The sequence below is a fragment of the Bos javanicus genome, chromosome 4 (assembly GCF_032452875.1).
Source record: "Bos javanicus breed banteng chromosome 4, ARS-OSU_banteng_1.0, whole genome shotgun sequence".
Lineage (NCBI taxonomy): Eukaryota > Metazoa > Chordata > Mammalia > Artiodactyla > Bovidae > Bos > Bos javanicus.
In genome coordinates, this window is record NC_083871.1 from 23,533,999 (window position 1) to 23,547,374 (window position 13,376).

Sequence of the window (13,376 nt, forward strand, 5' to 3'; positions counted from 1 at the left end):
CATGTCCTACTCCTTGGGAATCCAACTAAAAAGAGTGCCATTGGATTTAGGAAGGCCAGAGTAGTTTTAGACCCATTTCACAGTCAGAAATTAGAATAATGTAGGTTGAGGAGGAAGGAGGAAATTTGATACACTGAATGTATCTTTACACCTGCAGATATCTATACACTGAATGTACACCTGCATATACCTGTGGCTACATTAAGAGGCAGGAAAAGACAACAACCATACATAAATATGGAAAACAGTATTGCACATGAGAAAAAACAGCCCCTTCAGCTGGTATGGGCTCTTTGACAAATACACAACTAAGTGTATAAACAGCGAAGTTCAAGTGCTGGGCTCGAATTATAGTGCTGTCAAATGCTACCTATCATAAGCATGTCAAACTGCACCTTGTTTGAGATTTTTTCAATTGGAAGCTTGCAAATCAGTATAGTATTCGATTGTGACTAATACCATAAGGGGAAAAAATTGGGGAGTTCTAGGAAAGAGAGAGCAGACAATGCTTGAATGAAAGTAACTGGAGGACTATAGGCCTTGGATAACTCAAAGATGTTGGAGAACTGGTAACCACATGACATAATTTGAGAATATTAGCGGTGGGGATGAAATAAGAGTAATGTCACAGGAATAAAACAAGAGGTGATGAGCTGTATTCCTTTAGAACTTGGGTTTCCTTGGGTAAATGAGAAGGAATTGGTGAAAGTTCCTGTTAGTGTTAGGAACAGAATTTAGAATGATAGATTTTATCATCTAGACTGAAAAGCAAAGAGTAGGCATGGAGGTCCCCGGCAGAACTAAACTATCCTTATTCCATATTTAGAGAAAACATAGGTTGAACTAAGACTGAGTTAAAAAAAAATCACTGCAGTATGCATTAAATTGATGTATGGACAAAAAGTTATATATAAATCAATTCTGGCTCAGGTTTCAAGTGAAAGTTGAGAATAGACAAGTTATATTTAACAGTAAAACAGAAGAAAGCATGTGTATAAATACTTCATGAGTGCCACCATTTCACCTAGAATCATTAAAACCACAAAAACTTAACCAACAAAGGTTACCTTTGCAAGGTGTATTTATTCTTAAATGTCTAGTGGTGAAGGGAATCATTTTTACTGAACTCAAAATTTAAAATGTAGAAGAAAGGAATGATATAAAGCATGTATTTCTACTGTAATGAAATCAGATCTGTATATTTGTCCTGTAAAGAGTCGGACACGACTGAGCGAATGATCTGATCTGATCTGAACCTCAATCTTTCTTTGGGGTAGGGGTGGGATTGGGGCAACAAGCAGAAATATCAACACTAAGATGTTTTGGGGAGCTTTTAGGACAGTTGGGGGCAATTTGATCTTACCAATGTTTAAAGAGAATAGACAATTTTCTAATCATTTTCAGCAATGAGCAATATCATTTCAAAAAAGCTTATTTCATTTTTCAGTGTGATAGTCCTATTTATAAGCTTTAAGTCTTAAAACTATTTTTTAGTTATTTGCATTATTTTTACAAAACAGGGCTTTTTGTTATAATGCTTATGTTTATCTTGATTTGTAAGTTTTAGCCTTTACCATTTTCTAAAGAAAATTTTGACTGGCCAAGGCTGTCAACTTTTATTTTTCTCTTTAGGAAAAGAAATCAAAAGGCTTTCAAAAGGCAACAATTAAATCCTCAATCCATGTTTGATTCTGGAAAAGGTGGAAAGTGGAATTTATCTTAATTTAGCTTACTATATGGCTATAGAGTAATCTCAACATGCATAAATTCCAGTAGCCCCTACCAGATTGGATATGCAACATTCATCATATTCCACACGATTACATATAGTTCAGTATGTTTTATACCTTCTTCCAGTTCTTTGTAACTCCTAGAGCTACTATTCCATCATTTTGATCACTGTAGCTTAAGTAAATATAATCTTAAGATTTGTTAATACAGGTCTTTCCTTACTTTCCTTCCTCAGAATTTATAATATGTTTGTGCACATTTATTCTTTTTAGCAAACTTTGGAATCATTTTGTCAAGCAAAAACTATTACATGGAAATTGCATTAGGTAGATGAGTAAATTTGAAGAAATGTAGGTTTTTTCAAGATGGCACAGCGGTAAAGAATCCACCTGCCAGTGCAAGAAATGTGAGAGACACGGGTTCATTCCTTGGGTTGGGAAGATCCTTTGGAGAAAGAAATGGCAATCCACTCCAGTATTCTTGCCTGGGAAATCCCATGGACAGAAGAGCCTGGTGGGCTACAGTACATAAGGTCTCAAAGAGTTGGACCAGACTGAGCACTCACTTTTTATTCAACTTGATTTTCTTCAATATATTTAGACATAATAGTTTTAATTTTTTGTTTAGGGGGTAGTTCACACACACACACAAGGTCTCTTCCTGTCTTCTCATTCTCTTTTCATTGTAGGAGTTTCTTAACCTTTTCCTCCAAATTACTGATTCAGTTGTTCTCACTGCTGATTTTCCCTGTGTAGATACTGATACATTTTAGTTTCTGCTAAGGCATTACTTTTTTTCTCCACATATTTTCTTGACCTTCTAGATATCCCTTTCAAATCAGTATGCTGTGAAAGAGATGTTTTATTTAGTATTCTTGGTCATGTAACTTTATCAGCATTTTCATCTGTCTGATTGCTCCAATCTTTATTTATTACATCCATCTACCTTTTACTGCTATGCTTGTTTATTTACTTATTGCAGAATTATTACTATTTTATTTTGGCAATAGGTAGACTCATTTACACTAAAGTACACTTTGGCCACAAGCCATCAGTCTGCATTGACAGTTGTTATAAAAAGTGAAACCAAAGGAAACAAACACTATCAGACTGATTACAGTAATATTACTACAGCGTAGTCCCATACCAATATGATCTCATATGGAAGAAACTAATTTGGAGTCTCAGTAATAATACTAACAAAAAGAAGAGTTTCCTCTAAGAGAATCATTAGTGTTTAAGGTGTGAATGCTGTCAAATCGATATTTTCCCCCTTTTCTGAAGGCTACTAAGTAACTCAGGTACAAATTTTTGAATTATCTTTGTCAACTTTTTAGGATACTTTGACATAAATTTCTAAATCTAACAATTTGGCACAAACATTACGTTTTATATTACTGCTCACTGTATATTCATATAAGTTGCCTATAATATTGTTGGTAATAAGTTGTCAAATAATAATTCACTACTAGATAATCTCACATCCTCACATTAGAGTCAGGCATACACATGATATTCTTTATTTTGAGTCTATTTCATAGATTTTAGGTTTTGAATATTTTTAATGCTTCATTTTTGTCTACAGGTTTTAGATTTCAATCAGATGTTCAAGTAACTGAACTTCCAGTATATCCCATATTAGTCATTTGTTTTTTTGTGGTGTCGCTTGTTTGTTTTTAATTTTGGCTGTGCTGGGTTTTTGTTGCTTTGCACGAGCTTTCTCTAGTTGCAGCAAGTGGGGGCAAGTCTCTGGCTGCAGTGCATGTGTTTCTCATGTGATGGCTTCTCTTGTTGCAGGGCATAGGCTCTTGGCATGCACACTTCAGCAGTCGCAGCACATGGGCTCAGTAGTAGCAGTATGTGGGCTCTAAGGTGCACGAGCTTTAGTAGCTGCAACACACAGGCTCAGCAGTTGTGGTCTGTGGCCTCTAGAGCCTGGGCTCAGTGGCTGTGGTGCACAGCTTAGCCACTCCGAGGCATGTGGAATCTTCCCAGAGCAAGGACTGAACCCATGTCCCCTGCACTGGCAGGCAGATTCTTATCCATTGTGCCACCAGAGAAGTACCAGTGTTTTATTTTTGACAAAACCAAAAAGGTATACATTTGTCTCTTTAAAAAAAATGTTATAACTTGCTCTGGATACTGCAATATTTTAGACATAAAATATCATGGAAACTTGTAGGACTATTTCTGCAGTCCTATTAAAAATAAACTAAAAACATTTAGTCTCAGAAATAGAATTCTACCGTAATCACTAGGTAAGAATATAATTAACTATGATATACTAACTTTTCTTCTATATTAGACCTTGCCTATGGGTATACATATTCTGTATAATATAGCCTAAGTTAGCATAAAGATGGGTTCTTCAGGAACCAATAGAACTAACTAAGACAAAGTAATATATAAATGGTTAACCTTACAAGTACAGATGATGGAATCATTACTAAAAGATGCTGGGTCCTTTTCAGCCTTCTTGTACTATATGGCCCTTTAAATGAAGACTATGCACAAACAAAATGGATCTACAGATATCTTATAAACATTATAGCTCTCTCCAATAATATATCCTTCATTGGATTTTGAAGCAAAAAACCACAGGCAAAAAATATAGAACATTCAGAATTTAATTTTATGTATGTAAAAAATAAATTTAAAAAAGCTGCTCTCCTTTATGAATAATATCCTGAAATTGAATCTGAGTTAGATTTTCAAAATATGGGGAAAAATGAGATTCCTTCTTGCCTATCATTACTCTGATGACAATTATGAATTGATCTATAATGAATATTAATTAAATGAATATTAAGTAATGACATTGATGAAACATTTATTGAGCACTGACAATGTGCTTTGTTCCACTCTTTAGACAAAAAGTGAAAATTACATAGGCACAAACCTATGGTACCTTACATAAAGAATTTTCAAGGAAATGGATGACTTTAGTAACTGTGGTTAAGGTTAAAGAGGTAAATGGAAAATGAAGCAGCTGAAATGATGTTAAATAAAACGTGCAGCAAGTCACATCCTTAGCCAACTGTTCACACCTCTCTCCCAGACTCTCTACACTTCTGTGCACTCTCTGACTAGTTCAGGAAATAAGGTTAATGAGAATTCAATAGCTAACATTCGGAATCACAGAGAATTCAAATATCTCCCTCCTTCTTTTAATGAGCTGATGTTTGGTATTGAGGTTGTTGCTATTAACAGTCATTGGTTAGGGTTAAGTGAAAGACGGGACAGGAAGAACTCAGAATCCTGGGACTGTGACAAAGAAAGCGTATGTGATACTTCCACTCCCTAACAGGCCTCTGACATCACTGGGGAGTAAACACATGCTCGAAGGAAAGATTTAACATACTCTCTGCTATTTAAGACTTCCCATATCTACAATGCATAATTTAGTAGAATTCTTATAATAGTGGAAGAGTAAGAAAGATCGGAATAAGAAGAAAAGTTAATAGAGACATATGGTTCTCTGAGGCTGTTATACCTAGAGATACACAGATTGCCGCCTCAGCAATACCATGACTTGGCCACACTGCAAAGTCACAATAAAGAAGAGAAAGGTAGAATTAGAATCATATGAATCAAGTCTAAAGACTATGTTTAAAACCTATATTCTCTCAGTAGTTTTGCTTTCCTTTCTCTGAGCTAACAAGTTTTATTATTTATTTTGTTGGCATTCATAAAGGTGAATTTAAATAGGATATTTAAAGGTGATATTAAATAGGATTCATAAAGGTGAATTTAAATAGGATATTACAATAAGAGAAAATGTTCCAGGAAGAACACACCCCAATTGGTCCAAAGAAGCATGTTGCTGAACCTATTCTTTGTTTTATATCACTTCCCGTCAATGAATACTATCTTTACAGTATATTCTGATAATATTATGTTTGTTGAAAAGTAAGATAAAATAGTCCCACCAAATTAATCTTTCAAATGTTTAAATAAGGAATTAGTTCAGTTCAGTTCAGTCACTCAGTCGTGTCCGACTCTTTGTGACTGTAAAACTAGTGTTTGACTTTACGATGCATCTCTTGTTCTGTATTCCTGATTTGGAGGTGTGTTCATAGTACAGAAAAAAACAAAACAACTGTGAAATCTGATTCATTTGCAGAAAAAAATAAGTTTGTTTGGGGAAAAAGTAATACTTTGTAGTTCTGATTAAAGAGCAACTTGGAAAAGACACTCTTCATAAAGATGTTCACTAAAGTGTTATTTATAAGGTCAAAGTAAGAATTGCAAATATGCTAAATATAAACATTGTTTCAACTGAACCATATCTTCAATTAATGAGATATTATACAACCATTAATAGTGATGTTACACAGTATGTAGAAATACATAGACACTTAATGATGTCAGTTTATATGTTAAAATAGGATGGTACATGATATGTCAAGGCTAATTATAAAAATGCCAAAATAAACATTTAAACATCAACAGGTAAACTTAAGTAGTGGTCCTGCTGCTGCTGCTAAGTTGCTTCAGTCGTGTCCGACTCTGTGCAACCCCATAGACAGCAGCCCACCAGGCTCCCCTGTCCCTGGGATTCTCCAGGCAAGAACACTGGAGTGGGTTGCCATTTCCTTCTCCAATGAATGAAAGTGAAAAGTGAAAGTAAAGTCGCTCAGTTGTGTCCGACTCTTAGCAACCCCATGGACCACACACAGCCTACCAGGCTCCTCCATCCATGGGACTTTCCAGGCAGGAGTACTGGAGTGGGGTGCCATCGCCTTCTCCGAAGTAGTGGTTCTATTGATATGTTAATAATTGTTCTTATATAACTGTTTTAGAGACTTTTAAATGTTTTTCTAGTCATTTCATATTATTTTAATAAGTTATGTACAATAAATGCATACTTCTCATACAATAAAGGGTTAACACTCATTTTCTGGTTCAACATAATGGACTTTACCATCCTCTGAAATTAATTTATCTTGAAATAAAATCAAGCCCTAATATTCTGTTCTCTGCTACGATCTTCTATCCTCTTTCCCTCATTTTCTTCCTCTGTTGGTGTTTTGTGATTTTTTTTCCCCTCACAACCTAGTCATTGCACTCTCATACCTCCTCTGCTCTCTGCTTTAAATTTACTGTAATTGAATTATCTTTCTAAAACACAAATCTGATCATGTAGTGCTTTATTTATATTGGATAAAGCCCACTTCTTTGACAAGAAAGGTCAAGCTTTTCAGCATCTCAGACTTTGTCTTGTCTGTCTCTCCACACCTTGCATTTATTCATAAAACTTAATAAACATTTTGTTGTTTCAAGATCTCACCCTGTGCTCTCTTATTTCTGAGACTATCCATATAAAGCTCACTTTGCATTTGCTGGCCAAATCCTTGTTTTTTTCAAGATTCAGCTCAAGCATCTTACATTCAAGAAAATTTTCATTTACTCTTTGAATTACCCGCAGAATAGATGAAGATTCTGTTCACTGAAAAGCCCTAGTAAGCCAAGATTTACACACTGGAAATGTAATCTCCTTGCCCGTCTTGCCCAACAGAGTCAAAATTACAGTAAATAAGAGAACAGTTCTTATCTGAATTTTTAACTTTGGTGACTTCCATAAAAGTCAGTGGAATAAAGGAAGAAAGAAAGAAGGAAAGAGAAGGAAAAACAAGAGGAATCTGGTGCTACAGCTATTATAAATAAAAATAATATACATTGTTCATCAACAATGATCTGAAAAACAATTTAAAGGCATAGTCTTAACAGTTACATGAAGAATGGATACTTATATGTAATATAAATCCAGATTTAAAGTAATCAACATTACATGGTCCCCATATTTTATCAACTTTACTAATATATGTTGATATAGAAAATTACTAATTAGCCCCTTGTTAGAGAATAGAAGCTTGCTTTTATTTTTTTTTTAATTTTATTTTATTTTTAAACTTTACATAATTGTATTAGTTTTGCCAAATATCAAAGTGCTTGCTTTTAAATTCTAATGTAAAGTAATTATTTTATAAAGAGAAAATTAAATCACAGAGCTAAATATAATAGAAATGATTTTTATGGTGATCTGCTTTTGCTGTTCAAATAAAAAGTTAAAAAAGCTACTTCCTCAGGAGACATCGCAAGTATGCATTTGTTGACAGGAGCAGAATTAATTGAATAAAACCCTAACACAAACTGAAAATTATTATAAAAAACACATGTAATCATAGACACTCAGCCTATCATTAGAAAAAAATACATAAAATTTATAATTAATGTAAGACTAGCAGTACTCTTGCCTGGAAAATCCCATGGACGGAAGAGCCTGGTGGGCTGCAGTCCATGGGGTCGCTGAGTTGGACACGACTGAGCGACTTCACTTTCACTTTTCACTTTTATACGTTGGAGAGGGAAATGGCAACCCACTCCAGTGTTCTTGCCTGGAGAATCCCAGGGACGGGGAGCCTGGTGGGCTGCCATCTATGGGGTCGCACAGAGTTGGACACGACTGAAGCGACTTAGCAGCAGCAGACCATAGTTCTAGGGAAGTATCAAATTTAAAGCTTCCACTGTAAAATTATTCTGAAAATCAGATGGACTCTATTTGGCCTATTCCATTGATTTCTGGGACCTAAAAAAATTTTGTACTATCAAAAATAATTTGAGAAGTACTGAATGAGACCATTATAGTGAACAAAATTTGTGAAATGGATAACAACAGACACAGACTAGCACACTGAAATAAATAACATACAACTGAGCATCACAGTCAAACATCAGTATAAATTTAACTCTATTATTCTTAAGGATAGAAGATGAAACATGATAATAATACTAACCTTCAGAGGTTATTAAACGATGATAAACAGAGCGGAAAGGGACTTCTGTTAGGAAATGAAGGACTCTCTAAAAACATACCTTTTTCATTACAGTGGAGCAGCTTCATAGTATTTTTTTAAAGTCTTTCAGTGTAGGTTGATGACATAGGGGTACAAAATAATTAAAGCAAAAAATTTAGTCCCTCTGAGGGACTAAAACATGGGCCAAATCTGCCTGGGTTAGGAGTAAAACTCATGAAAGAGTGGGCAATTTTCATGCTCCTCAGGTCATGATTTATATGAAATTATTACCATTTTTACATTGACATTTGAGTGGGATTGGGAATCTGAGATTTCTGAGAATCATCTGAAATAAGAATCAGGAATGCATTTTTTATGGAGTCCATTAAAGGAAGAACATCTGTTTTGACTATCATTTGGTAAGGGTTAATGGCTTTTTCTAGAAATTAAGCTGCTGATCAAGAGCCCTGACTAACTGGATTGGATTGGATTCACTTTCCAGTTCTTTGGAAGTGAGATGAGGATAGACCTTCAAGAAATCTACTTTGTAAACAGTTCTGAATTATCTTCAGTATGGAAGTAGAGACAGAATAGTTCTAATCATTTTAATTTTTTTTTTTTTTTTGCTGGGAAATCCTCAGAGAAAGCATTATAGGTTCATAAACACAGTCACAAAGAATGTAGTTAACTTTTACATGATGAAGCTTCTTTTGATCATATACTTAAAATATGCTAGAAATCAATTGCAATTCCAGAAATCCATGATTATATTTGATATATGGAATCATTGATTACATTTCTATTTCAATTTCAGAATAGTTGGCTTTATTTTATGGAAAGAGACACTATCAAGACAAATTAACTGTGGAAGTAATTTTTAGTGTACGCTTATAAAAGCATGTCATCAGTGCAAAGAACATGCTGACTTGGCTAATCTTCATAACAGGTGAGCACATATCTATTGAATCATTAAAGCTAATAAGTATCTGGGAGAGTTTGGGGTCTGAGAAGAGAGGTATAGAAATTTTAAAGAATAAATGAATAAAATTAATACCTGAAGGGATGCTGTAAAATATAAGACTGTTGTTACTGACCTTGACCTAGAAATATGCCATTAAAATGCTTCAACCAGAGATAAGATATCTAATCTATAGTACGTTTACATTGCTCATTCAATAACTGAATAAAAATGATAAATTTGATATTCAAGATGAAGCACCAATGATAATTCTTAGGCTTCTGGCTTGGGAAGGTTGGAAAATGAAGGTTTTAGAAAAGGCCAATAGGAGAAGATCTATCTTGGGACTTGGAGAAAGGCTAGAAATTATGAGCTCAGTGTACAAGCTCTGGAATGATTGTTCTTGGGTTCCAATCTTGGATTGCTACTTCATAGCCATCTGACACCGAAAATTTACTTAATCTCTCTGTTTCTCACTTTTCTCATAGGTAAAATTGAGAAAGTGACAATATTTACTTTTTGGCATCACTGTGATATTTAAATTAATTCATACCTATCATCATCAATAACTGCAACCCCTCCATAACCTCAATTGTTATCTCACTCATTCTTGTAACTTGACATTAATAAGGTTGATTTCAACAATCTTTGATCCCGCTGTAATCCACAAATGTATTTTTTTAACATCCCTTAGTGTACTTTACTCTCCATGTCTTTAACTTCCCTTGTTTCCCAGCTTAAAATCCATAGCAAATCCCTACAATTACTTGCTTGCACACACTCTCAACTCCTTTGATTCCCTCTCCTTTGATCATATTGGGTAAAACACATTCTCATTAAAGCTGACCCATGGCTATTCTACTCCTGGAATTAGAATATAATTGGAGAAATAAGACTGAATATCACCAGAGAAATGTACCCATTCAAGTTTACTTATCTTGTTTTAAATTCACTATTATTAATCCAAGACTGTTCCTTATTCCCTGGCAATCATCTGGTATTTCCTTGATCCACATAGCTCCCATTTTCCAAGTGACTGTTGTGTAATTTCTTCCTGATCCGCAAAACTCTCAAACTATCCTTTTTCTCAGCAATGAGGCAGCTTCCTACTTTTCTAAAGAAAATCTAAGTGCCATTTCGGGTGTTAGCCTGTAAGCACACGTTAGACTGATGTTCTTTTAAATATATAAGTCAGATCATTCTCTCATCTGGTCTGACTTCCAATTTCTTTCACAGTAAAGGCTAACGACCTTAGAATAGCCTAAATTGTCCCTACCTATGCATATGAAAATCTTAAGACATATTTGAAATTCTCTGCTATTATTCGCCCTGCAAAACAGACTCAGGCACTAATGTCTTCAGATAATGTCAGGCTTCTCCTGCCTGAGTCTGTGCTTCTCCTCCTGGGTGACTCCTCTGTCTACAGAGTTCTGTTCCCAGAGAGCCACAATAGCAACTCTCTCACATTCCTCAACTCTTCGCTCTACTATTTCCTTGAACTCTATTTTCCTTGAACTCTTAACTTGCTTTCTTATAATTGCAGTTCCAACATTCCTTCTTTTCTTTTCCCACTTTAATTTTGTCCTTTAAACTTTAAATGCCACCAGTAAGTTAATATAAAATTGAAAGTGTTTGTTGCTCAGTCGTGCCCAACTCTTTGTGACCCCATGGACTGTAGCTCTCCAGGCTCCTCTGTCCACGGAATTTTCCAGGCAAGAATACTGGAGTGGGTTGCCATTCCCTTCTTCAGGGAATCTTTCCCACCCAGGGATTGAACTTGGGTCTCCCACATGGCAGGCAGATTCTTTACCATCTGAGGCATAAACAGCTACTAAATAACTTACTTATTGCTTTGCTTATTGCCTATTTCCCACCACTGGAATGAAAACTTTATGAAGACAAAGATTTTATTTGGGCTTCTTTCCACTGTTAATACTAAAAAAAAAAAAAAAACACTTTTTGAATGGACTAAGATATTTAGCATAGTAGCTGGTATAATATATGTGCTTAATAAGTAGAAGTTACTGTTACTACTTATAATAATATATCATGCACGTGAACAACATGGAGCCTCCAGGTTGAGCGCTTGAGACTCATAAGCAGAGGCTGAACTTAGTACAAATTAACACAATAATGAAATAAATGACTAAGCAAGATCTCACTGGGAAGAATGTTAAGAGCAGAAAGCCATGACATGCGAGTGAGGGTAGGGCATATGCATGGCAGCCAACATGGGGCAGGCTGAACTCTTGAAAACTAGGAAAGATATGAAAAGCAAATACCCAGAGAAACACAAGAAGATCAGGAGAGGGTGGGATAATGGGAGTCAAGGAAGGTAGACATTCATGAAGGATGAGGTGATTAACAGTGCCTAATACTTCAGTTAGTACCAAGAAAATGATAATACAGCAAATGCTGAGATACAAATCATGATAAAAAGCCTTAGGAAGATTTAATGAGAAAATAAATCTTCAGAATCAAAAGTGTCTACAAAAGAGTCTGCAAGATTGTTCAAGACAAAACCATTTATTCAACACATGTTCTTTACCTTTGATTCTTTCAAAGAAAGGAAGGATGGGATAATAAAAGATTCTATCTCATTTTTGAGCTTATAAGACTAGAGGCTGACATAAGTAGGTCAAAGAAATAGTCCCCTGGCTCACTGAATTTAGTAGGGTTTTACACAGATAGTTGGATAATAGAATGACATAATAGATTTTTTCCTTAGAGTTAAAATCTGAGATTAAGAATGCGTCTAAACCAGTAAAAATTACTATGTATTTTTTCAAATGCAAATAGATAAAAATTCTACAAGCTCTTTCTCTTTAAGAAAATACTACAAAAGAATAAAAAAAATTAATATGGCTCTCATTAATTTTAATTAATCTTATTTACTACAGGATGTCTTATAATTCTTACATGATAAAGGGAAATTTAGAATTGGTTATTGCTATCCTCAGCAATATGGAGGTATTTTCTTCTTCTTTTTCTTTGCAGTTTGAGAAAATAAAGAGTTTTTAATTTTTTTAAATAAAGGCATTTAAATACATCCAGTATTTTACAGATAATTACAAAATGAATCATAAGTGGGTGCAAATTGAGTAATTTGATTAATTTCTAAGTTGACCTTTACAAAAGTATTTGTCTAACATTTCTTAGTTGTTGTTATTTTTTTACATCAAACTGAAGTTCCAGCTAGTTAATTTCCATGTTGTTAAAAAAAAAAAATGAGAACTGCATTATGGATATAAAATGGTTTGTTTTGTAAAATAACTGTTTCACTTTAGAAACAATTTGGATTTTGAAAGGTAATGTGAATATTATCTTTGAATAGCTGCTTCTCTTTCTATCAGGATTTGCTCTTATCAAGGTAACTTTACTTATGCATTTTTTTCGCTTGTATATTTATTGAATCAAGTAACTGTTTTGCAGGTAGTTAAATTTATTGTTCACTAATAAAACATAAAATACACCTCGTGGCAGTGCACAGCTTTCTTCCAGGTGGGTGTCCTCATTCTAAGTAGCCTCTGGCTTAGGTGAGAGACTTCCCAATTGAAGATACATAATGTGCATCTCCAGCAAAACTGCCCATAAGAATAACTTCATTATTCTGGGAAGCTCGATCTATAAAACACGTAAAATGTGGAAGTGTTCTGCCTATACAATTTCTGGTAAGTACAACATGACTGAGTGATAAAACCTGAGTCAGCTTCAGTTAGAGCATACCTTACTGATAAGTTAATTGTGCCATGAAGGCAAAAGGAAATATAGTGGGCAAAGAGGTCTTCTCTGAAGTAAGGAGGTATTTTAGGTCTACTGAGCTCTGCCTTGATCAATGGAAAATGACCTCTGAAAGCATCAAGTGGTACGGTGCACCAGTTAGTTACAGAA

General features: G+C 34.7%; 1 protein-coding gene across 7 annotated transcripts in view; it reads right to left on the reverse strand.

Moving 5' to 3' along the window:
• The window catches only part of DGKB (diacylglycerol kinase beta), an 869,212-nt gene that overhangs the window by 566,872 nt on the left and 288,964 nt on the right, over nt 1-13,376 (reverse strand). The gene's annotated exons all lie outside the window — the stretch shown is intronic.